The sequence below is a fragment of the Prionailurus viverrinus genome, chromosome B1 (assembly GCF_022837055.1).
Source record: "Prionailurus viverrinus isolate Anna chromosome B1, UM_Priviv_1.0, whole genome shotgun sequence".
Classification (NCBI taxonomy): Eukaryota; Metazoa; Chordata; class Mammalia; order Carnivora; family Felidae; genus Prionailurus; species Prionailurus viverrinus.
In genome coordinates, this window is record NC_062564.1 from 173096838 (window position 1) to 173122696 (window position 25859).

Here is a 25859-nt window from a genome sequence, read left to right on the forward strand (position 1 = left end):
CCTTCCCACTTTTGTTGAGTTTATACCTCCAGGATCCCTACCAGGTTTACACAGTGAAGATAAGAGAAAATGCCCTCATGCTTCTGGCAGGAGGAAGGGGAAAGAAGCCATTTTGAAATAAGCCCAGGGTATTCTTTGGGAGAGACAAAGTGTGAATGGGTGAGGGGCAGAGAGAGAGGGAGACACAGAATCTAAAGCAGGCTTCAGGCTCTGCGCTGTCAGCACAAAACCCAACGCGGGGCTTGAGCTCACAAACCATGAGATGGTGATCTGAGCAAAGTAAGACCAACGAACTGAGCCACCCAGGTGCCTCTACACCCAGGGTATTCTGCCTAATAAGGCCTTTCCTCAAGAGAAACTTTCACCAGACCCTAACCAACTAGAGTTTTTTTTAACAGACCTAACCAACCTAAGCTACGGGAAAATATCTGACTCCAAATCCCTCCAGACTTCCAGTAACATCTAAGGGTGGAAGGGGACTGAGAAGCATTTAAAATCACAGCTAAAAAGACTGAGACCCAATTACAGGACTATAAAGTGCTTTCCCTCCCCCAGCCACCACATCAATAGGGTTCCTGTGCAATAACAGGGGTTATAACTCGAACTGCAGGTCTCAGACCTTACTTAAAGATGGTGCCTGGGTGGCTCAATTGGTTGAGCATCCAGCTCTGGTTCCAGCTCAGGTCATGATCTCAGTTTGTGAGTTTGAGACCCACATAGGCTTCTGTGCTGACAGTGCAGAGCCTGCTTTAAATTCTCTCTCCTCTCTCTGTTCTTCTTCTCTGTCTCTCAAACTAAATAAACAAACAAACAAAAGTCTCTAAAGAACCCCAAAGGCAACAGGGGAGACAAAAAGAAGGGTATCAGAGGAGATTTTAGTTTCTGACATCTACACTACAGCAATCAGTAAACAGAGACTAATCCCTGGTCAGACAGACAGAAGGTCTCACACCAAAGGCCTCTTTACCTCAGTTCCTTTTACCCAGTACATCATGCGTGGCTTTCAAGAAAAGAATTATAAGGCACACTAAAAAAAAAAAAAAAAAAAAAAAAAGACTCTGATGGCAGAAATGCTAGAATCAGACTAAAAATTTTAAATTGTGATTAATATACTAAGTGCTATTATGGAAAAATTTGACATCCAAATCAGATGGGTAATGTTAGCAGAGAGATGGAAACTCTAAGAAAGAATCAAAAGAACACGCTAGAAATTAAAAAAAAAAATTGTAACAAAATTAAAAATGAATCCGTGAGCTAAAAGAAATGTCAATAGAAACTCTCAAAACTGAAATGCAAAGGAAAAGCAAATGAAAAAGACAAAACAGAATACTCAAAGGTGTAACATACAAGTAATGGAATACCAGAAGGAGAAGAAAGGGAAAGAAGAAATATTTGAAGCAATAGTGACTAAGAATTTCCCTAAATTAATGACAAACACCAAATCACAGATCCAAGAAACTCAGAGAATATAACACAGGATCAATCCCGGTGCATCTGGTGGCTCAGTCAGTTAAGCGTTCAACTCTTGATTTCAGCTCAGTCATAATCTCAAGGTTCTTAAAATCCAGCACAAAACCTGCTTGCAATTCTCTGCCCCTCCCCCACTCATGCTCACAGACATTCTCTCAAAATAAGTAACTTAAAAAAAAACAACAACACATAAAACAGGATCAATCCACCAAAATTCATAGCTAGGCATTATCATGTTCAAACTGAAGAAAATCAAAAACAGAGAAAAACTTGAAAGGAGCCAGAAAACCAACCAACCAACCAACCAACCAACCAAACCCCTTGCCTATAAAGGAGCAAAGATACTGGGTACAAATATACATACATACAAACAAACAAACGTAAAGTGCTGAAAGCAAAAAGCCCCACCAATGTAAAATTCTATATCCTGCAAAATTACTCTTCAGACATAAAGATAAATAGACTTCTCAAATAAAAATTGGAGGGGCACCTGGGTGGCTCAGTCGGTTAAGCATCCGACTTCGACTTTGGCTCAGGTCATGATCTCATTGTCGTGGGTTTGAGCCCTGCGTCAGGCTCTGTGCTGACAACTCAGAGCCTGGAGCCTGCTTCGTATTGTCTTCCCCTCTTTGTACCCCTCCCCCACTCGTGCTCTGTCTCTCTCTCTCTCTCTCTCTCTCTCTCTCTCAAAAATAAATAAACGTTAAAAAAAAAGTTTTTTAAAAAATAGGAAATTTGTTGCCAGCAGACCTATCTCGCAAGAAATATTAAAAGAGATTCTTCATGGGGCACCTGGGTGGCTCAGTCGGTTAAGTGTCCGACTTCAGCTCAGGTCACGATCTCGTGGTCCAGGAGTTCAAGCCCCGCGTCGGGCTCTGTGCTGATGGCTCAGAGCCTGGAGCCTGCTTCCGATTCTGTGTCTCCCTCTCTCTCTGCCCCTCCCCCGTTCATGCTCTGTCTCTGTCTCAAAAATAAATAAACATAAAAAAAAAAACCTGATATTAAAAGAGATTCTTCAGGAAGTAGGAAAAACAAACACATCAGAAACTTAGAATTTACATAAAGAAAGGAAAAGCATTAGAGGAAAAAGGTAAAATCTTTGATTTTTCTTATTCTTAATTGATCTAACAGATCAATTATGTTCAAAACAATAACAACGAAGTAGCTGGTGATTAAACCTTATGTGTAAGTGAAATGAATGCCAAATGTTATAATGGACAGGAGAGAGGAAATGTGGATTTTGTTACGAAGTACTTGTACTACCTGTGAACTAGTACAGTGTTATGTGAAAGGGCACTTATAAGTGTATATGGCAAATTCAAAGGCAACTATGAAAGAAAGAAAGAAAGAAAGAAAGAAAGAAAGAAAGAAAGAAAGAAAAGAAAAGAAAAGAAAAGAAAAAGAAGAGCAAGCAAGCACAAATGGGGGCACCTGGGTGACTCAGTCGGTTAAACCTCCAACTCCTGACTTTGGCTCAGGTCATGATCTCACGGTTTGTGGGTTCCAACCCCACATGGGGCTCCATGCTGTCAGTGCGGAGTCTGCTTGGGATTTTCTCTCTGCCTCTCCCCTGCTTGTGTGCTCATGTGTGCTCTCTAAATAAATAAACTTTAAAAAAAGCACAAATAATATGCTAAGAGAAGAAACAATGGAGTCATATAAAATGCTCAATAAAAGATAAGTCAGAAGTGCAGAGCCCAACATGGGGGCTTGATCCTAAGAACTGTGAGATCATTACCTGAGTTGAAATCAAGAGTCAGAGGCCTAACGAACTGAGCCACCTAGATGTCCCAAAACTCATTTTTACACATAAAGGAAAAAACATGTTAACAGTAAAAGGCATGGTAAAACTATAAAACGAAGAAGAAAACATAAAAGAAAAGCTTCATGACAACTTGATTTGGCAATGATTTCTTGGATATGATACAAACAAAACCGGCAACAAAAGTAAAAATTAACTGGAACTACATCAAAGTGAAAAATTCCTGTGCATCAAAGAGCACAATCAACAGAGTCAAAAGGCAACCTGTACAATGGAAGAAAATATTTATGAATCATATAAATGACAAGTGGTTAATATCCAGAATATATAAAAGAGCTCCTAAAATCACCAAAAAATGAACCCAACTAAAAAGTGGGTAAGGGTACCTGGGTGGTTCAATCAGTTAAGTGTCTGACTCTTGATTTGGGCTCAGGTCCTGATCTCACGGTTCGTGAATTTGAGCGCCACATTGGGCTCCATGCTGAGCATGGAGCTTTGCTTAAGATTCTCTCTTCTTCTCTGCCCCTTCCCCTCTCTCAAAAAATAAACTTTAAAAACACACACAAAAAAAAAACCCTTTAAAAAATGGGTAAAGTTCTTAAATAGACATTTTCCACAAGATATACAAATGGCCAACAAGCACATAAAAAGATGCTCAATATCATTACAGAAATGCAAATCAAAGTCATGAGACACACAGATCTATCAAGGATGGCTACTATTAAAAAAAAAAAAAAGGTGAAAATAACAAGTGTTGGCAAGGGCATGGAGAAATCAGAACCTAGTACACTGCTGGTGGGAATGTAAAACAGCACAGCCACAATGGAAAACAGTATGGTTGTTCATCAAAAAACTGAAAATGGAATTGCATATGATCAAGCAATTCCACTTCCAGGTACATGCTTAAAAAGTAGGGTCCCAAGATACTTTGCACACCCACTTTCATGGCAGCGTTATTCAATAAACCCAAAAGGCAGAAGCAATTCAAGTGTCTGTTGACAGATGAATAAACAAAATGTGGTACGTACCCATAATAGAATATTATTCAGCCTTAAAAAGTAAAGAAGTCTGACATGTTACAACATGGATGAACCTTAAGGATGTTATGCTAAGTGAAATAAGCCAGTCACTAAACTACAATATTGTATGAGTCCCCTTACAGATACAAAAAGTAAAAAGGCAGTTGCTAGAAACTGGGGGAAGAGGAGGATAAAGAGTTATTGTTTAATAGACAGAGAGTTTCAATTTTGAAAGATGAAAAGATTCTGGAGATTAGCTGCACAACAATGTGAATAATAAAATGGTAAGTGTATTTTATCACAATTTTGGAAAAAATAAAGGGATGGAGAAAAATACACTATGTTAACAGTAATCAAAAGAAAGTTGGAGTAGTCATTTCAATTTCAGACAAAGTAGATTTCAGAGCAAGAAAAATTACCAGGGATAGGGGCACCTGGATGGCCTCAGCTGGAGGAGCATGCAACTTTTGATCTCAAGGTCATAAATCTGACCCCCATGTTGGGTGTAGAGGGAGGGAGGGAGGGAGGGAGGAAGGAAGGAAGGAAGGAAGGAAGGAAGGAAGGAAAGAAAGAGAGAGAGAGAGAGAGAGAAAGAGAGAGAGAGAAAGAGAGAGAGAGAGAGAGAGAGAGAGAGGAGAGAGAGAGAGAGAGAGAGAGAGAAAGAAAGAAAGAAAGAAAGAAAGAAAGAAAGAAAAGGAAAGGAAGGATTACCAGGGATAAAAAGCATAATGATAAAGATGTCAATGAGCATTAAGAACCGAATTTCAAAATACATCAGGCAATAACAATAAAACTATAATGAGAAACAGATGAATCCACTATGGAGTCATATAAAATGCTCAATAAAAGATAAGACAGAAGTGCAGAGCCCAACATGGGGGCTTGATCCTAAGAACTGTGAGATCATTACCTTATACCATACCCAGAAATAAATTCAAAATGGGTGAAAGACCTGCATGTGAGATAGGAAACCATCAAAATCCTAGAGGAGAACACAGGCAGCAGCCTCTTTGACCTTGGCCACAGCAACTTCCTATTAGACACATTGCTGGAGGCAAGGGAAACAAAAGCAAAAACGAACTACTGGGACTTCATCAAGATAAAAAGCTTCTGTACAGCAAAAGAAACAATCAACAAACTAAAAGGCAGCCTATGGAATGGGAGAAGATATCTGCAAATAACATATCTGATAAAGGGCCAGAATTCAAAAATCTATAAAGAACTTATCAAACTCAACACCCAAAAAACAAATAATCCAGTGAAGAAATGGGCAGAAGACATGAACAGACATTTTTCCAAAGACATCCAGATGACTAACAACACATGAAAAGATGCTCAACATCACACACCAGGGAAATACAAATCAAAACCATGATGAGATACTACCTCACACCTGTCAGAATGACTAAAAATAACAATAAAAGAAACAACAAGTACTGGTGAGGATGTGGAGAAAAGGGAACTCTCTCGCACTGTTGGTGGGAATGCAAACTGGTATATCCACTCTGGAAAACAGTATGGAGGTTCCTCAAAAAGTTAAAAATAGAACTTTGTGATCCAGCAACTGCAGTACTAGGTATTCACCCAAAGGATATAAAAATACAGATTTGAAGGGATACCTACAGCCAAATGTTTTTAGCAGCATTATCAACAATAGCCAAACTATGGAAAGAGCCCAAATATCTGTCGACTGATGGATTAAGATGTGGTATATATGCACGATGAATTATTACTCAACCATCAAAAAGAATGAAATCTTGCCATCTGCGACAACACTGATGGAACTAGAGCGTATTATATTAAGTGAAATAAGTCAGGCAGAGAAAGACAAATGTATGATTTCACTTATATGTGGAATATAAGAAATAAAACAGAGGAACATATGGGAAGGGGGGAAAAAAGAGAGGGAAACAAACCATAAGAGACTCTCTACGATAGAGAACTGAGGGTTGATGGAGGGAGGCTGGGTTGGAGATGGGCTAAATGGGTGATGGGTATTAAGGAGGGCACTTGTGTTGAGCACTGGGTGTTGTATGTAAATGATGAATCACTAAATTCTACTCCTGACAACAATATTACACTATATGTTAACTAGAATTTAAATAAAAAATTGAGGGGCGCCTGGGTGGCGCAGTCGGTTAAGCGTCCGACTTCAGCCAGGTCACGATCTCGCGGTCCGTGAGTTCGAGCCCCGCGTCAGGCTCTGGGCTGATGGCTCAGAGCCTGGAGCCTGTTTCCGATTCTGTGTCTCCCTCTCTCTCTGCCCCTCCCTCGTTCATGCTCTGTCTCGCTCTGTCCCAAAAATAAATAAAAAATGTTGAAAAAAAAAAAATTGAATATAAACAAGCAACATACTTCTAAATAACACATAAGAAGACACCTTAAGTTTTAAAATATTTTAAACTAAATGAAACAAAAAACAACTTATCAAAATTTGCAGGATGTGATAAAAATACTGCTTTGAGGAAGAGTCACATTGAATGCATATACGTATGAGAAAAAAGTCAAGGGGCACCTGGGTGGTGCAGTCAGTTAAGTGTTAAGTGTCAGTTAAGGGGTCTGACTCTTGATCTCAGCTCAGGTGATGATCTTGAGATTTGTTCCCAAGTTTGAGCCCCACATTGGGCTCCACGTGGACAGTGCAGAGCCTGCTTGGGATTCACACACTCTCTCTCTCTCTGCTCCTCCCCTGCTCATGCTCTCTTTCTCTAAACAAACAAACTTAAAAAAAAATCCATGTAAAAGTGTACCTGTGTGGTTCAAACCTGTGTTGTTCAAGGGTCAATTGTACACCATGACCAAGTGGGATTTATCCTGGGTATATACGCTGGTTCAACATTCAAAAGTCAATTAATGTAATAAACCACATCAATATGCTAAAGTAGTAAAACCACACTCATATCAATAGATGCAAAACAAACACTTCACAAAATCCAAAACCAACTCACAATAAAAACACTCAGTAAACTAGGAGTAGAGTGGAACTTTCTCAATTTGATAAATAATATTTACAAAAAAACTTACAGCTAACATCACATTGAATAGTCAGAAACTCAAAGTTTTCTCAGTAAGATCAGGTACAAGGCAAGGATATCCCCTCTAACCATTCCTTTTCAACATTATACTAGTTCTAGCTAATGCCATAAGAAAAAAAGACAAGCCATACAAATTAGGAAGGAGAAAATAAAACTGTCTTTGTTCACAAATGACATGACCATCTATGTAGAAAATCTGAAAGAAACGACAAAAGTAATTCCTTCCTACAACTAGTAAGCAATTATAGCAAGGTTAAAGGATATAAGATTAATATACAAAAGTCCATCACTTTCCTATATATCAGCAATGAGCAAGTGGAATCTGAAATTAAAAACACAATACCACTTAACATAAGCACCAAAAAACCTAAAATACTGAAGTATAAATCTAACAAAATATGTAAAAGAACTATATGAGGTGGAGCGCCTGGGTGGCTCCGTTGGTTGAGCATCCCACTTTGGCTCAGGTCATGATCTTGCTGTGAGTTCAAGCCTGTCGGGCTCTGTGCTGACACCTCAGAGACTGGATGGAGCCTGCTTCATGGATTCTGTGTCTCCCTCTGTCTCTGCCCTTCCCTGCTTGTGCTGTCTCTCTGTCTCTAAAAATAAACATTAAAACAAAACAAAACAAAAACTATGAGGAAAACCATCAAGTTCTGATGAATGGTATCAAAGAACTAAACAAACAGAGGACTGATAATACCCAACTTCAAGACTTAGCATAAAGCTACAATAATCAAGACATGGTATTGGTCCGGGTGCCTGGGTGGCTCAGTTAAGCGTCTCACTTGATTTCGGCTCAGGTCATGATCTCATGGTTCATGAGTTCGAGCCCCACATTGGGCTCTGTGGTGACAGTGCAGAGCCTGCTTGGGATCCTCTCTCTCCCTCTCTGCCCCTCCCCTGCTTGGCTTCTCTCTCTCTCAAAATAAATAAATAAACTTAAAAAAAAAAAAAAAAGAAAATTAACTCAAAATGGATCACAGACCTAAATGTAAAATACAAAAGTATAAAACTACTAGAAAATAACACGGGAAAATCTAGATTAAACTTGGTATGGCTATGACTTTTCACATGTTAACATCAAAGCTACAATCCATAAGAGAAATAATTGATAAGTAGGACTTCTTAAAAATAAACTGATCTGCAAAAGATAATCTCAAGAGAATGAAGGAAAAAGGGACTGGGAGAAAGTATCTGCAAAAGATGCATCTGATAAAGGACTGTTACCCAAAATACACAACAAACTCGTAAAAACTCAACAATCACAAACAACACAATTAAAAAATGAGCTAAGACCTTAACACACACCACACCAAACAAGATACACAGATGGCAAATAAGCATATGAAAAGATGGTCCACTTCATATGTCATGGGGGAAATGCAAATTAAAACAATGAGATAATGAGGCACCTGGGTGGCCCAGTGGGTTAAGCATCTGACTCGATTTCTTGATTTTGTCTCCAGTCATGATCTCACGGTTCATGGGATCTAGCCCCACATTGGCCTCTATGCTCACAGAACTGGGCCTGCTACAGATTCTCCCCTGCCACTCCGCTTGCCCGAGCTCTCTCTCAAAACAAATATAAAGAAAAAATGAGATACCGCTACACACCTAATAGAATAGCCAAAATCTGGACCAAATGCTGGCAAACTGTGGAGCAGCAGAAACTCTTAATCATTGCTGGTGGGAATACAAAATTATACGGTGACTCTGGAAGACACAATGTTAGCTCCTCAAGAAACTAAACATACTCTTACCATACAACAATCATACTCCCTGGTTATTTACCCAAAAGGAGCTGAAAATTTACGTCCACACAAAAACCTGTATGTGGATGTTTATTGCAGCTTTATTCATGATTGCCAAAACTTGGAGGCAACCAAGACATACTTGTAGATGAATAGATAAACTGTGGTAAATCCAGACAATGGAATATTATTCAGCAATAAAAAGAAACAGCTATCAAGCCATGAAGAGATACAGAGGAAGCTTAACTGCCTATTATTAAGTGAAAGCAGCCAATCTGAAAAGGCTACATATTGTGCAATTCCAATTATAGGCCATTCTGGGAAAAAAAAAAAAAAAAAACTATGGAGACAGCAGAAAGGTCAGCAGTGGTGGTGGTGGGGAAATGGACAGGATGACGCAGGATTTCCAGAGCAACGAAAATACTCTGGGGGCGCCTGGCTGGCTCAGTTGGAAAGCATGCAACTCCTGATCTTGGGGTCACTGAGTTCAAGCCCCACATAGGGTATATAGATTACTTAAATAAAACTTTGAAAAAAGTTGCTCTTCTTAAATCTTGGGATACTGCACAAGCTTTCCTTTACAACAACTATCATCACACACAGAGCTAAAATGCTTTTAGTGTGGCTATACCCTTGTTATTTATGGAAATTCATAAACTGAAAGTTTCTGTATTTACTAAATATATAAATGCATAGAAAAAATTGTTGAAAGTTCCCTCTGAAAGAGAAGATGAGGACTCAGGGGAGGAAGGAAAGGGTAAGTATCAAAAAATTTTACTCTATTATTTCTGTACTAAAAAATTTTTCACAAAGACACTATATCCTTAATTTAAAACTTTTTTTTTTTTAATCACCCAAATTCCCGTATCATTAAGAAAAGTCAAAAAGGAACTTTAACGGACACCTGGGTGTCTCAGTCTGTTCAGCACCCAACTGTTGACAGTGTGGAGCCTGCTTGGGATTTTCTCTCTCAAAATACAGAAGCTTAAAAAAAAAAAAAAAAAAGCCAAAAGAAGTTTAATTTTTTTTTTTTTACATTTATTTTTGAGAGACAGAGACAGACAGCGTGAGTAGGGGAGGGGTAGAGAGAGGGAGACACAGAATCAGAAGCAGGCTCCAGGATCTGAGCTGTCAGCACAGAGCCCGATGCAGAGCTCGAACCCACAAACTGTGAGATCATGACCTGAGCCGAAGTTGGACACTTAACTGACTGAGCCACCCAGGTGCCCCAAAGCCAAAGGAACTTTAAATGATAAAACGTACTGACAACAAAAAAGAAAAACTAACAAAACTAAAGAACTCAAACATGTGGTGCCTGGGTGGCTCAATCAGTTGAGCATCCACTCTTGATTTCGACTCAGGTCATGATCCCAGGATGGTAGGATCAAACCCTGCTTTGGACTCCACACTGAGCAGGGAGGCTTAAGATTCTCTCTCTCTAAAAATAAACAAGTAAAAAACAAACAAACAAAAAAACCTGAAAAAAGGAAGAGAAACATGGAACTAAAATAAAATTGAAAAGTCACAGGCTCAACTGTTAAGACAAAGAATAAGTAAACTAAAGGCAGAAAAAGAAAAGAAACTAAAAACTGAGGCAAACCATGCCCTCAGTTTACTTACACATTAATAACATCATAAATAATGAGATGTATTACGTAAAAGGTTTTTTTAAAAGACACCTAAACTGACAAACATTTTGAATGTGAACAAAATATTAACACAGAAAAAGAAAAATTCACAAAAAATATGCCTTTCAGCAACCACTCTAAAAAGCCACCTGGTTCTCAAACACACATCCACCCCAATTTACAAAGAATAATCCCATATGGTTTCAAAACAATGAAATGGATAGAACAATCATAAACACATTTTGTAAAATAAATATGGCTTTGATGCCCCCAAACTTAACCAGGCCAATTCTGAACAAATACAGGCAAGTCTCACCAAAAAGACATACAACTCTGAGTAAAATCTTGGTTGATATACCATTACAAATGTAAAGTACTATTCACTATGACCAAGAGGGATTTATTCTAAGAATTCAAGAATGACTTCACTCCATGAAAACTTTTATCAAAAAGGTATCTGGAAATGCCTTAATCTGACAAATACAGCCTTTACTTTGACAAAGAATATGTATCTAAAACTGAGACAAAATTAGTTTTCTTAAAAAAAGGAAAGACAAACTATACTATTACTTCTACCACTTAGAGTAATCCTTCCATCTAAACACTTTTTTTTTTAAGTTTATTTACTTTGAGAGAGAGTGCATGTGCACCAAGCAGGGGTGGGGCGAAGAGGGAAAGAAAGAATCCCAAGCAGGTGCCACACTGTCAGCACAGAGCCAAGGTGGGGCTCAATCACAGGAACTGTGAGATCATGACCTGAGCTGAAATCAAGAGTTGGACACCCTGAGCCACCCAGGCACCCCTAAACACAAACACTTTCATAAAATTCAATATGAATTTATTTTGCATAAATGTTATTTTAACCACAAAACTTTAAAACAACTGAAACAAATCTCAAATTGCTTTTGAAGCTGTGACTTGGAAGTCTCCAACTCTAATAAAATTGTTAGAAAGTTAATTTTTGTTTATGCCATCCAGTCTATGACATTTTGTTATGGTAACACAGGTGGACTAAGACATCCACACACTGATAAGAAAGAGAAAGAGGATGGGACACCTAGGTGGCTCAGTTGGTTAAGTGCCTCTTGACTTGGGGTCAGGTGATGATCTCACAGTTTGTTAGAGCCCTGAGTCAGACTCTGCCCTGACAGTGCCAAGCCCGCTTGAGATTCTCTCTCTCCCTCTCTGCCCCTCCCCTGCTCACACTCTCTCTCTAGTTCTCAAAATAAATGAACTTAGAAAGACAGAAAGAAAGAAAGAAAGAAAGAAAGAAAGAAAGAAAGAAAGAAAGAAAGAAAGAAAAAGGGGAAAACCATTTATTGCCAGTGGAGATGACTATTATACCAAATCTTTAATAATAATTTTCATTCCAGTTGGTGACAGAAAACTCATTTCTAAAAGAATACTGTGTGTGCATATACGTATATATAATATGTAGACGTATTTTATATATATATATATACACATATATATACATATATATATAATTAGCTATACAAATGTAAAATTGGTAATTAGGAAAACCAAATTTCTGCAACCCCCAATGAAATAACTGACTCAGGCAAGATCCAACTGACCTAGCATCACTAAACAACCTGATATTATTACAGATCTATTAAATTGACTCAGTATGAACTATATACTATACTTGTCAAAAATGTCTAACTGAACCTAGTCAAAGCTTTACACATAAACTCCCAGTTTATAATAAATATAAAAAGCACCACCATAAGGAAATCTCCAGGATTTTCAGTGTCAAAAAAAGGAAAAAAAAGAAGGGTGTGTGGGGGAGAACCAGTGTAAATTTTAAAAGACTAAAAATTACATCCATATGCAATTTGTAAACTGTAAGTGGATCCTGTTCCGCCCCCCAAAAAACTATGAAAACAGTTTTTAGTTACCTGAGGTAATATGAATATTAGATATCAAGGAATTAACATTTTCTTAGATAGGATAATGATACCATGGTTACATAAAAGAATATTATTTTTAGGAGATATATGCTCAAGATTTTGGTAGTGAATTATCTTCATAACAGCAACATTAACAATTGTTCAACCTAGGTAGTGAGAATGTAAGTATATTTCAAATTTCCACTTGAAAAAAATTTTTAAATTTTTTAAAATACTTATTTTTGAGACAGCACAACGGGGGTGGGGCAGAGAGAGAGACACACACAGAATCTGAAGCAGGCTCCAGGCTCCGAGCTGTCAGCAGAGCCCGATGTGGGGCTTGAACCTACAACTGTGAGATCAGGACCTAAGCTAAAGCCAGACTCAACTAACTGAGCCACCCAAGTGCCCCAAAAGTTTTCTTAATAAAAACTTAAATAAAAAAATAAAATTGGACAATTGATTTTTCTATTTGACTTTAAAAAAAGATTGTATTAATGGTGAGAATATGATGAAATGGGCTGCCGCATGCAGTGCCAGTACTACAGAAATTGACAACAAACTTTCTGGGAAGCACTTTGGTCATAAGCATATGAAAAGTTCAGACACTATGACCCAGTAACTTTTTTCCAGGAAATCTATCTTAGGAAAATAAACTCATATAAAAATTATGTAAAGATATTCCATTTTCTCTCTCTACACACACACAGTGGAAAAAATAACTTTTAAATGTTCAACAACAACAACAACAACAACAAAAAAAAAAAAAAAAAAAAAAAAAAAAAAAGGGCGCCTGGGTGGCGCAGTCGGTTAAGCGTCCGACTTCAGCCAGGTCACGATCTCGCGGTCCGTGAGTTCGAGCCCCGCGTCGGGCTCTGGGCTGATGGCTCGGAGCCTGGAGCCTGTTTCCGATTCTGTGTCTCCCTCTCTCTCTGCCCCTCCCCCGTTCATGCTCTGTCTCTCTCTGTCCCAAAAATAAATAAACGTTGAAAAAAAAAATTAAAAAAAAAAAAAAAAAAAAAGAATGGTTTAGGGGCACCTGGCTGGCTCTGTGGGAAGAACATAGAACTCCTGATCTTGGGGTTGGGAGTTCAAGCCCCATGTTGGGTGTAAACATTACTTAAATAAAACTTAAAAAAAATAAATAATAAAAAAAAAAGGATGGTTTAGTCAGGCAATACCAAATATTAAATATGTAACTTACTATTAATATTTAATACTATTTAATAGTATTAAATACTATTTATTTAATAGTATTTAAATTAAACAGCAATTCCAATTATAATATTTAAACAGTAAACATTTTGTTTTAAAGATTTTATTTATTTTTACTTAAATTTTTAATGGCTTTTTTTTGAGAGAGACAGACAGTGTGAGCAGGGGAGGGCAGAGAGAGAGGGAGACACAGAATTCAAAGCAAGCTTCAGGCTCTGAGCCTGACACAAGTCAGCACAGAACCTGACGCAAGACTGGGACTCACCAACTGTGACATCGTGACCTGAGCCAAAGTCGGATGCTTAACCAACTGAGCCACCCAGGCACCCCTATTTTTTTTTTAAACTTTTTAAAAAGTTTTTTTTGAGAGAAAGAGAATGAGCAGGGGAGAGGCAGAGAAAGGACAGAGGATCCCAACCAAGCTCTGCACCGTCAGCACTGAACCCAACATGGGGCTCAAACTCACAAACCATGAGATCATGACCTAAGCTGAAATCAAGAATTGGACACTTAACCCACTGAGCCATCCAGGTAAAGATCTTATTTTTAAGTAATCTCTGCACCCAAATTTGGGCTCAAACTCACAACCCGAGATCAAGAGTTGCATACTCCACCAACTGAGCCAGCCAGGCACCCCTAAATAGTAAACATTTTAAAAGAATATTTAATGTCACACAGAAAATACAAGATATATTAAGAGAAAAAAAGTACAAAACAATACTTAGTATGTAACAATACTTAGTATGATTTGGTATAAAGAAAAAAAGGATGGTAATAGCAACAGATATCTGTGACTGATGAGATTGTTGCTTACATGTGTCATCTTTGTACATTTCTAAATTCTCAAAAAAGAACAAGGAAACAAAGACTGTGCTTCTGATATTTACAGACCATAAGATCTTAAACCCATAGCCATACACTTGATTTTGTCATCACCAAAATTGCACCTTCTCTGAAATCCATTTCAAGTTTCTCAGATTCCGAAATTCTTGAAATCAAGTTCACTTTAGTACTCCAAACCTAGCTACTAGCTGGCTTAATCGAACATCACCATTCTCCCTCATTATCAATCACTCCCTTGCAAACCTTGGTGCTTTTGTTCCTTCGAGGTACTCATAAGGCAAAGCCCCACTGCTAGTTAAACTTATTCCCCAATTAACTTGAAAACAAAAAACAAAAATCCTTTCTGTGTCTGCCTGAAGCAGCACTGCTGGGGTTGGGGACAATAACACACAACCATCATTAATTGGTCTCATGTTCAAGTGAAGACCACAAATCCCAAATGAATACTTAACATTTGCCCTAAGTGTCTTTGCTCCTATTACAGATTAATCCCTCCATTTATGCTAGTGATACCACCCCTCCGTTCTTCTCAAGAACTTTACACATTCAATTACTCCTCCTTTCTCTAGTATAATCAATTTCTCCCATCCATCAACACATAAATATAATCAATATCAATTTTTAAGTTTATTATTTTTAAATTTTTTTTAACGTTTATTCATTTTTTGATATAAATAGAACGTGAGTGGGGGAGGGGTAGAGAGAGAGGGAGACACAGAATCCGAAGCAGGCTCCAGGCTCTGAACTGACAGCACAGAGCCCGACGCAGGGCTCAAACTCATGGACCCTAAGATCATGATGTGAACTGAAGTCAAATGCTTAACCGCCTGAGCCACCCAGGCATCCCTAAGTTTATTTATTTTGAGAGAGAGAGAGAGCACAAGCAGGGAGGGGCAGAGAGGATCCTAAGCAGGCTCTGAACTGTCAGTGCAGAGCCCAATGCAGGGCTCGAACCCATGAACCGTGAGATCATGACCCGAGCAGAAATGAAGAGTTAGTTGCAGGACTAACCGACTGAGCCACCCAGGTGCCCCTCAGAATTTTTTTTAAAGATCTCTGAAGCTGGGGTGTCTGGATGGCTCAGTTGGTTAAGTGTCTGACTTCAGCTCAGGTCATGATCTCACAATTTGTGGGTTCGAGCCCCACATGGGGCTCTGTGCTGACAGCTCAGAGCCTAGAGCCTGATTTGGATTATGTGTCTCCCTCTCTCTGCCCCTCCCCCACTCTCACTCTGTGTCTCTCTCTCTCTCAAAAATAAAGAAGCATTTAAAAAAAATAAAGATCTCTGAAGTCATATTCTTCTGCAGCTCCCCCTCTCTTCTCTGCTCCTCTGTCAAAGCAAAGCCTTAAAAAAGTTGCTTTAGCTTTTTAAGGTGTCAGTTCCTTATCTCATTTTCTTTTACTAACTCTCTCCAATCATAACTCCATCTTCAGCATTCCAATGAAAATATTCCAGTCAAGGTCATCAATAATCACTGCATCTCAAATTCAATGTCATTTCTCCCACTCAGCACCATAATAAAGTTGACCACACTCGGAATTCTATCTTCTCTTGGTTTCAATGATACCATACTCCCTGGTTTTCCTAATATATCACTAATAGTTCACTGTTCTTATCTTTTGTTGTTTCTTCTAGGCTCAACTTCAAAAGATGCTAGGGGTCCATGACAAAAACCAGGACTTTGTCCCAGACTCCCTCCTTTTCTAACTAAATTCTCCTAGAGTTAAGTCATCCAGTCTAAGCTTTAACTTAACAAGAACAAAGCAAAAATCTTAATCTTCCCAGACAATTTCAATGTGCTCTTCCCACTCTTTCCCATCTCAGAAATTAGCAGCAGCATCTGTCTGGTTGCTAAAGACAAAAGTCTAGGTGTTTTTCTCGTTTCTTCACTTTTCATCTGTAACATCAGCAAGTTCTTGTGACCCTACCTTTAAAACATATTCCAAATACTTCTCTTCAGCCTCCTATTCTATCATAACCCCAAGCTACAATCATCTCTTGCCTACGCTATCTAGAAAGGCTTCCCAAATAATCTTCCTAAGTTCATTCCTGCCAATCCCCACCCCCACATGACAAAATGCCTAACCAATTTTCTTTTCTTTTTCCTTACTAATGAAATGCTGATTTTAACTGGGGAGCAATGTGCTCCGCTAAAAACATTTCCTAGTCTTCCTTAAACCAAGAAATTATGACACAATCCTGGATAAAAAATAAATAAAAACAGAAGTCACTGAATGGGATTTCTCAGAAAGCTCTTTAAAAAGGGTGAACTCAGCTGGACATGTAGGTAATGCATTTCCCTTTCTGAAAATTCAGAAATGTTGTCTGAACCTCTGCCAGGCATTTTGAGAGTTTAAGGACAAGGGTCAAACTCCTACTGGTAAATTGAAAGTTAGTAGTCTATTAACACTGTAAAACCTCTAACCACACAACTCTAGGATACTTCTCTCTTGACTTTACATGTTGTTTAACCCGCTACTACCATTTCTTTGGTTACATCCAACCAAACTCAACCCCTAACTCCTAAATCCTTCTTCCTTACATCTTTGGTTAATACATTCTCCACACAGCAGTGAAAGTGGTCTTTTTTTTTTTTAAGGGGGGACAGGCAGATCCTGACTCCCAAGGATCCCACAAAACAGGCAGGTCACCTTAGGGGCAACCTTTACCCACTCAGAAATTCATCTCATCTCACGTTAGCAGTGAGGATTCAGGCATCACCCAAATCGTTATTTTTCTTACTCAGAAGTTTAAGGCATCAAAGTGGTCTTTTAAAAACAAAAATTTTGTTCTTTTTTTTCTTTAAATCCTCAAATGGCTCTTAGAGTCACTTAAAATACAAACTCGTTACTTTGGGCCTAGAAGTTTTATGTCATCTGGCTCCTGCCTACGTCATTCTCTGCCTCTTACCTACAGTACTCCAGCTACAATAACCTCCTTTTGCTTGCTTAAACATATCAAATTCATTCCTACTTTATGGGTTTTGTATTAACTATTTCCTCTGATCTGGAATTTTCTTCCCCTAGAAACAAGCTTTATCATTAAGATCTCAATTTAAGTCTAAAGTCTTAGGAAAGGCCTTTTCTAAACATCCAATCAAAAACAACCAGTTAGGGGCTCCTGGATGGCTCAGTCGATTAAGCATCTGACTCTTGATTTAGTCTAAGGTCATGATCTCACTGCGCTGACAGAATGGAGCCTGCTTGGGATTCAACGTCTCCCTCACTCTGCCCCCTCACACCTGTGCGCACGCACGCTCTCTCTCAAAATACACATTAAAAAAAACCCAACTAATTAATTTCATCTATACAACCTATTTCTCCGCACTTTTATCACTTGTCTGTCTTACCTTGCCCCACTCATCACTATATTCTCAGCACATATCAATACCTAGCATAAAGGAAGCCTTCAAATATTTGTTAAATAAATTAAAGACGTGTTGATACTGATGATACAAAGAGGAGCCATGATGCTTACTTTAGAGCTTCTCAAGAGTAGGGACTCTAGTAGGGAAAGACAGCTTCAAATGACTAAAAGACATTAAAAATTACAAATCTGGGGGGCGCCTGGGTGGCGCAGTCGGTTAAGCGTCCGACTTCAGCCAGGTCACGATCTCGCGGTCCGTGAGTTCGAGCCCCGCGTCAGGCTCTGGGCTGATGGCTCAGAGCCTGGAGCCTGTTTCCAATTCTGTGTCTCCCTCTCTCTCTGCCCCTCCCCCGTTCATGCTCTGTCTCTCTCTGTCCCAAAAATAAATAAACATTGAAAAAAAAAAATTTAAAAAAAATAAAAAATAAAAAATAAAAAAAAAAAAATTACAAATCTGGGATGCAAGTCAAATTCGAATTATATTCAAAGGTCTTTTAAAAGCTTCTAAATATGGGGGTGCCTGGGTGGCTCAGTCGGTTAAGCATCCAACTTTAGCTCAGGACATGATCTCACGGTCCACAGGTTCGAGCCCCACGTCATGCTGACAGCAGAAGAGCCTGAAGCCTGCTTTGGATTTTGTGTCTCCCTCGCTCTCTGCCCCTCCCCCGCTCGCGCTCAGTCTCTCTCCCAAAAATAAACATTAGGGGCACCTGGGTGGCTCAGCCAGCTCGGGTCATGATCTCATGGTTTGGGAGTTCAAGCCCCGTGTTGGGCTCTGTGCTGACAGCTCGGAGCCTGGAGCTACTTTCGGTTTTGTGTCTCCCCCTCTCTCTCTGCCCCTCCCCTGCTCACACCCTGTCTCTCTCAAAAATAAATAATAAAAGAATTTTAAAAAAATAAACATTTTAAGAAAAGCCTCGCTTAAAAAACAAAAAAACCACTTCTAAATACGTGTATATATGTACATTAAAAACCAATGGAAGGAAATAACCAAAATTAAGATGTTTCTCTGTATATCTAAAATATATCACAAACAAAACAAAAACATAAGAAAAGGATTATCCCCAGGGGTAGGATTACACATAATTTTTACTTTATTATAGTTCTATGTATTTTCCAAAATCCAATAAGCAAGTATGTGTTACTTTTGTATTCACAAAAATTGGCTATTTATTTAAAAGGGAAAAGTAATTAAATGGTTCTACATTCTTGACTGTATAATGATTATTAGTGCTTTCTATAGGCATATAAGAATTGATCATCCTAATGTATGACTAAGTTAATTCCAATTTACCCTCCCAAGTTTCAGTTTAAGGGTTATTCCCTAGGAACTCTTTCCCTGAGGTTAGGTTACCTCACCCCCACAGTTCTCCTTATTTAAACTCAACAAACATACATACAATTGTCAATGTGTCACTGCCTTACTAGACCATAATTTAGTCCATAATAGCATAGACCATATCTTACTAACAAACATAGGTGGCATTCAATAAATATTTGTTGAATAAGTGGAGAAAACGTAAACTTAAGAGTTAACCCACACTGATACAGATGATGTCATATATAATATTGAATAGATGCTCCTTGAAATCTTTAACAGGGAAAACTACAGAATAAAACAAAAATAGATTGCCTTTCCACCATCTTATTTCCCAGTTTTTGGCTTTCACTATTACCCCAAATCACAACCTGACTACATTATCAACACTTAAACAGAAACCCAACTTCGTCTAGAGGCCACCTTTATCAATATACTATAAAGTCCCTAGTCTCAGAAGCAGAATAAGCAGTATTACTTTTACAGTGATTGGGGATGAGCTCCCTGGCACTTAAAAAAGTCCTTAAACTCATGTGGGAAAACAAGTGCTTCCTGCTTACCTGGCAGTGTGCTAAACAATGGAGAACTGAAAATGTAAGATAAGTCTCTTCCTTCAATGACTCACACTCACAGTTCCTAAGAGCCAGCAGATAGAGATAAAGCACCTAAGTAAACACCTAAGGATATAGCCAAAGTATGAGCAAGCCTATAGATACAATGTCTGACACATCTAACCACCTAATACCTCATTCAAACACCCAATGACTCTAAGATACACACCCAAAATTCTTACCCATGTACACCAGCAAAAGCTGGAAAATAACCAAATGTTCAACAGATGCATAAACTTCAGTATATTCTATATATTTAAAGAAAAAAGGAACTACTACAAAATGATTTAAGAAAAATGAAGCACAAAATGTATTATCACTGCTGAAAAGCAATAGTATCAGAAATCTACACTTGAGTATGCCAATTCCAAATAGGAGAGTCCACACAAAACAAAGAAACCTAAAAATACCCAGTCACTTGAGAGAAGGTTACATATACTAGTCCTGCATTTGTAATCACTAGAAAAATATGTAATTGCAAAAAGGCTGAAAATAATTAACCGAGTTAACAGGCCTGCCCTAAACCTATGCAAAGGTTTTGCACTTTGGACAGCAGCTCCAAAAAAATATTAGGTGCCTATCAAAGTTTTTTTTGGCTTAAAATATGTTTTTTTAATGTTTATTTTTGAAAGAGTAAGCATGAGCAGGGGAGGGGCAGAGAGAGAGGGAGACAGAGAATCCAAGCAGGCTCCATGCTGCCAGCACAAAGCCTAAGGTGGGGCTAGAACTCAAGACCCGTAAGATCATGGCCTGAGTTGAGTTGAACACTCAACTGACTGAGCCATCCAAGCACCGTGGCTTATTTTAAATGTTACTAAGCCCACACTACATTCCAGGCACTATACAAGGTGAAGAAATAAAGATGAGTAAGTATCTCAAGGAGCTCAATGATATCGAGTAGGAGCAGAAAAACATATGTACAGTTACCAATACAGTAACTGCTCTAACAAAATCCTAAGTGACACTGGAGAACAAAAGTAAACTGTTTTCATGAGAGATTTATCAGGAGAGGCATCTTAGGGTAAGTAAATTTCAAAAGGCAAAGGAGGAGGTAAGGGCTTATCCCAGGCAGACACAGCACTAAACAGTATGCAATTTAGTGTAGCTGAAGGTCTGAGAGAGTGAAGTACATGTAGGCATGCAACTGTGTTGAGACTTGACAGGATATAGGTCAGGAAAGATAGACTATAACAAAAGTACACAAGTTTTGACTTTGTACAATGGGCAGTAGAAAACCTAAAGGAAAATGACAAGATCACATTTTAAAAATTAAATTCTGTGGCGTGGCACTAGGAGGGTTGAACAGAGGTTGCAGAGAAGTAAGTGTAAATAAGCAAACAGTTTTACTATAAATAGCCCATCTGAGCTTTGCAAACCTGACCTAGAGTGTTTAAAAGGAATGTAAAAGAGGAAACAAAGATTTAGAAGATAAATGGAGAATGGGAGAAGAAATCAACTTACCAAGAGTAGTGACACAGGGGCCCCTGAGTGACTCAGTTGGATAAGTGTCCAACTCATGATTTCAGCTCAGGTCATGACCTAATGGTCATGAGATCAAGCCCTGAGTCGGGCTCTGTACTAGGCAGGAAGCCTGCTAAGATTCTTTTTCCCCCTCTGCTCCTCTGTCCCCTTCCCTTGCTCGAGTGCATGTGTGATCTCTCAAAACAAAAACAAAAAATAAATGATAGTATTCAAGGAAAACCAGAAAAGCAGGATCAGAGTAACCAAAAGAGGCAAGTTCTGATACAGAAATGGAAGTGAAAGGTATACAAAATGGACCGCTGAGAAGTTAGTCTGATGTATTGGAAGATACTGGTAATGGCTGAAGTAGCTTCCATATGATATGGTCAGGATAAAAGCCTGAACGCAGAAGTTACTGGGGGTGGTGGGGTGGGGAGACACCTGTGTGCCTCAGTCAGTTAAGCATCTGACTTTAGATCAGGTCATTATCTCACGGTTCGTGGGTTCAAGCCCCATGTCAGACTCTGTGCTGACAGCTGGGGAGTCTGGAGCTTACTTCAGATTCTGTGTCTCCCTCTCTCTCTGTCTCTGCTCCTCCCCTGCTTGTGCTCTGTTTCTCTCTGTCTCTCAAAAATAAATAAACGCTAAAAAAAAAAAAAAAAAAAAAACAGTTAGGGAATATAACCTATATTTGTTCCTATAACCAAGCATAGAATATCTTTAAAATAATCAAAGTAGGAAAAGATTTCTTAAACAAAATACAAAAAGCATACCATATAGGAAAAGATAGAAAAATGTGACTTCTTGCTTTCTTTCAAGTAAATTCTACCCCCAATGTGGGGCTTGAACTCACCCAAGATCGAGTCGCACACTCAACTGAGGCAGAGGTACTGCCCAAAAAATGTGACTACTTAAAAATTAAACTTGTTAGATAATAAATATGACAAAGTTAAGCAAAATAAGACAGTCATAAAAGGACAAATAACATGTAATATTCAAATTCATAGACAAAAAGTACAGTGATGAATTCCAGGACTGGGCAACAAAGAAGTAAAGAGTTTTTGGTGGGAATTTCACAGTTTTACAAGATGAAATGAGTTCTGGAAATGGATGGTAGTAATGGTTGTACAATGTTAATGAATGCCGTTAAAACTGTACACTTAAAAATATACAAGATGTTTAAGTTTTACATGTATAGCATACCACAATTTTAAAAGAGCACAAAAGTTAAAAAAAGTCACAAAATGTAAATACATATACATATAAATAAAGAATTTCTGCAAATCAATAAGAAAAATACAAACTATCCAAATTTTTTTAAATGGGTAAGGAATGAAAACACCAAATTCACAAAAGAACGCCTAATGGCCAATAAACACAAAAATATGCTTAATATCTCTACTGGTGAAGGAAATTAAAATTAGAATAAGCTACAATTCCACATCCATCAGACTGACAAAAATCTGAGTCCTTTTTTTTATGCTTATTTTGTGTGTGTGTGTGTGTGTGTGTGTGTGTGTGTGTGTGTGTGTGTGTGAGAGAGAGAGAGAAGGGGGGGGAGAGGGAGGGAGAGAGAGAGAACGAATCTTAAGTGGGCTCTTCACTATGAGAGCAGAGCCCCACATGGGGCTCAATCTCTCAAACCCCAAGATCATGACCTGAGACAAAATTAACAGTTGGAATCAAGAGTCAGACGCTTAAACAACTGAACCACCAAGGGGCCCTGACAAAAATCTAAGTCTTACAAATGTCAGGTCACCAGAACCTATACACCACTAGAGAAGTGTAATGATACAATCATCCATAGAACAATGAAGCAACACCCAGTGATGTAAAAGATGCAAAACACACACAGATCCTGCAATTCTACTTCCTAGGAAAATTCTTATGTGCCCAAGAAAACATAATAATGTTTGATTTTTTCTTTTTTTTTTTTCTCTTTTTTTAAAGGGCTAAATGTTGAAAGTTCATGCTGCCCACTGAGAATGAATAAAGAAACAAACAAAACCTGATGTGGAATTCTACATAATTTAAAGAACTAAAGCAATATGCATTGCCATGGACAAATTCTAAAAAAAAAAAAAAAAAAAAAGGCTAAGAAGAAAAGTATTAGTCAACTATGAAAAAAATTTTTTAAACTTTTAAAAACACTAAAAAGTATTTTTACACTCAAAAATACTATGGTTTCAATAGTAAAAACAAAAGTGTGAATGGAAAGGATATAGACCATCTTCTGCACGTGATTACTTCTAAGAGAATGGAATAGGGAAAAGGTTACAAAGTGATCTTCATCTGTATGTTTTGTTTTATTTCTTGGGGGAGAGGGGAGAGTTAAGAGTTAATCTAGTATGAGAGAGTTAAGATCTGTTAAATCTATACCATGGACATAAAAGATGTTCACACCGACGGTCTTCTAAACTTCTAAGTGTAAAATATTCCATAATTTAAAAAAAAATCTTTAATAATAATGAGCAGGAAGCAAGCAGAAGATATGATTGTACACTCTTTTTTACACCTTAATCAGTAAATGTCTGGGAGTCAGAGACCTGGTTTCAAACCCCTGTTCCACCGATAAATTGCTTGATACTGAGTAAATTATTTAGTTTCTTCAGAGCTCCAATTTTCTAATCTGGAAAACAAGAATAACATCAATCTCATAAGGCTGCCATACACATAAAATGGCAGACAACATGCATTCAACTATAGGTATTTATTATTTTAAATTTGTAATAAAAACAACTAAAGGAAGAAAAAGGGCAAGAATTTTGGATGAAATGAAGTTATCTCATCTCAGAATTACTAAGAGACCACCACGGATGTTAGATGGATGTGACTGCCACTTTCTAGCTTCCGAGACCCAATTTTAAATTAGGAATTAAAAAAAATTTTTTTTAAATGTTTATTTATTTTTGAGACAGAGAAAGAGCATGAACGGGGGAGGGGCAGAGAGAGAGGGAGACACAGAATCGGAAGCAGGCTCCAGGCTCTGAGCCATCAGCCCAGAGCCCGATGCGGGGCTCGAACACACGGACCGCGAGATCGTGACCCAAGCCGAAGTCGGACGCTCAACCAACTGAGCCACCCAGGCGCCCCTAAATTAGGAATTTAAAAAAAATAATAAATAAAAAATAAATTAGGAATTTTACGAAGAGATTGAAGATTACATAGACCATAGAATTAGAATCTGGTTTTCTTAGTTCAGTTCAAAGCAACCAAAGCCATATCAAGAAATCCCAAATAATCCACTGTATTATCTGAAAGGCTTCCAAATAATGTATTTCTTTTTCACTTAAAAAGATCACATTTTAACAAACTCTTCCCCAATTTTTAACTGTCTCCTAAAGAAAGATTAACACCTTGAGAACAAAACCCAGATATATTCTTCTGAATTCCCCTTGGCCACAGGTTGTTTGCAAACAGATGACAAAGAATCACTATCAGAAGTACTAAAGCTCCTTCATCTTAAATCTTTTCTTGAGGCAAATTCTCATAGAGCTATCACTACACCACTGAAGGATCCAAGAACAACAATAAGCAGAATATGAACATATCACTAACTTTGGTATCTTATAGGCTATTCATTTATATGTCCTAGGCATTGATCTAAGCACTGTACAGATGCTCTTCATCTTCCTACATTCTTACAAATAAGAAAACTAAGATACAGAGTCAGTGCTACAGGTTAAGTGTAGAAAAGTCAGGACTCAAATCAAACCAAATTCTGAAGCCCACGCTCTTAATCACTAAGCTAAATTTACTGTATCATGCTTAAGGAGTGAAATATCTCTGCCTCCTCCCAAATTTAAGTTCCAACACTGAAAGGGGAAAAAAAAGCAAGATATACTTAAATACAATAGCCAATATTAAATTGTCACTCTTACTTGAAGTTTTATTAGCATTTATAGTATTATTCATGAAAAAAAACAGTACCAGGACACCTGGGTGGCTCAGTTGGTTAAGCATCTGACTTTGGCTCAGGGCATGATCTCATGTTCATGAGCTGGAGCCCACTGGGCTCGCTGCTGTCAGCACAGAGCCTGTTTCGGATCCTCTGTTCCTCTCCTCTCTCTGTCCCTTCCTCACTCTCTCTCAAAAATAACATTTAAAAAAAAGCCCAGTAAAGTGACCATATATAAAGGGTGGAATGGACTGGTATGCAAAAAGCCTGGGTTAGTTAACCAGATCTGTGTCACTGAACAACAATCAATCTCTCTCTAGGCCTGTTTCCTGATCTTATAGATGAGGAATTTGGCCCAGATGTATGGTGTCTTTCAATTCTAATACTCCATGCATTTTAACATGTTTTCTAAGACACTATTATATGTAGTATATAGTATATATGAGTAGATATATATAGTACACTATTAATTTAAATTCAAATTAACATACAGTGTACTATTGGTGTCAGGAGTACAATCCAGTGATTCTTCACTTACATACAACACCCAGTACTGATCCCAGCAAGTGCCCTCCTTAATGCCCAT

The 25859-nt window shown here is 38.2% G+C and overlaps 1 protein-coding gene and 1 non-coding gene across 2 annotated transcripts in view; both read right to left on the reverse strand.

Annotated features, from left to right (window-relative positions):
• UBE2K (ubiquitin conjugating enzyme E2 K) overlaps positions 1–25859 on the reverse strand; it is a 68587-nt gene that overhangs the window by 36628 nt on the left and 6100 nt on the right. The gene's annotated exons all lie outside the window — the stretch shown is intronic.
• On the reverse strand, positions 17225–17378 carry LOC125165116 (U12 minor spliceosomal RNA). Its single transcript, XR_007151987.1, has one exon. It is a non-coding gene; the product is annotated as a U12 minor spliceosomal RNA (small nuclear RNA).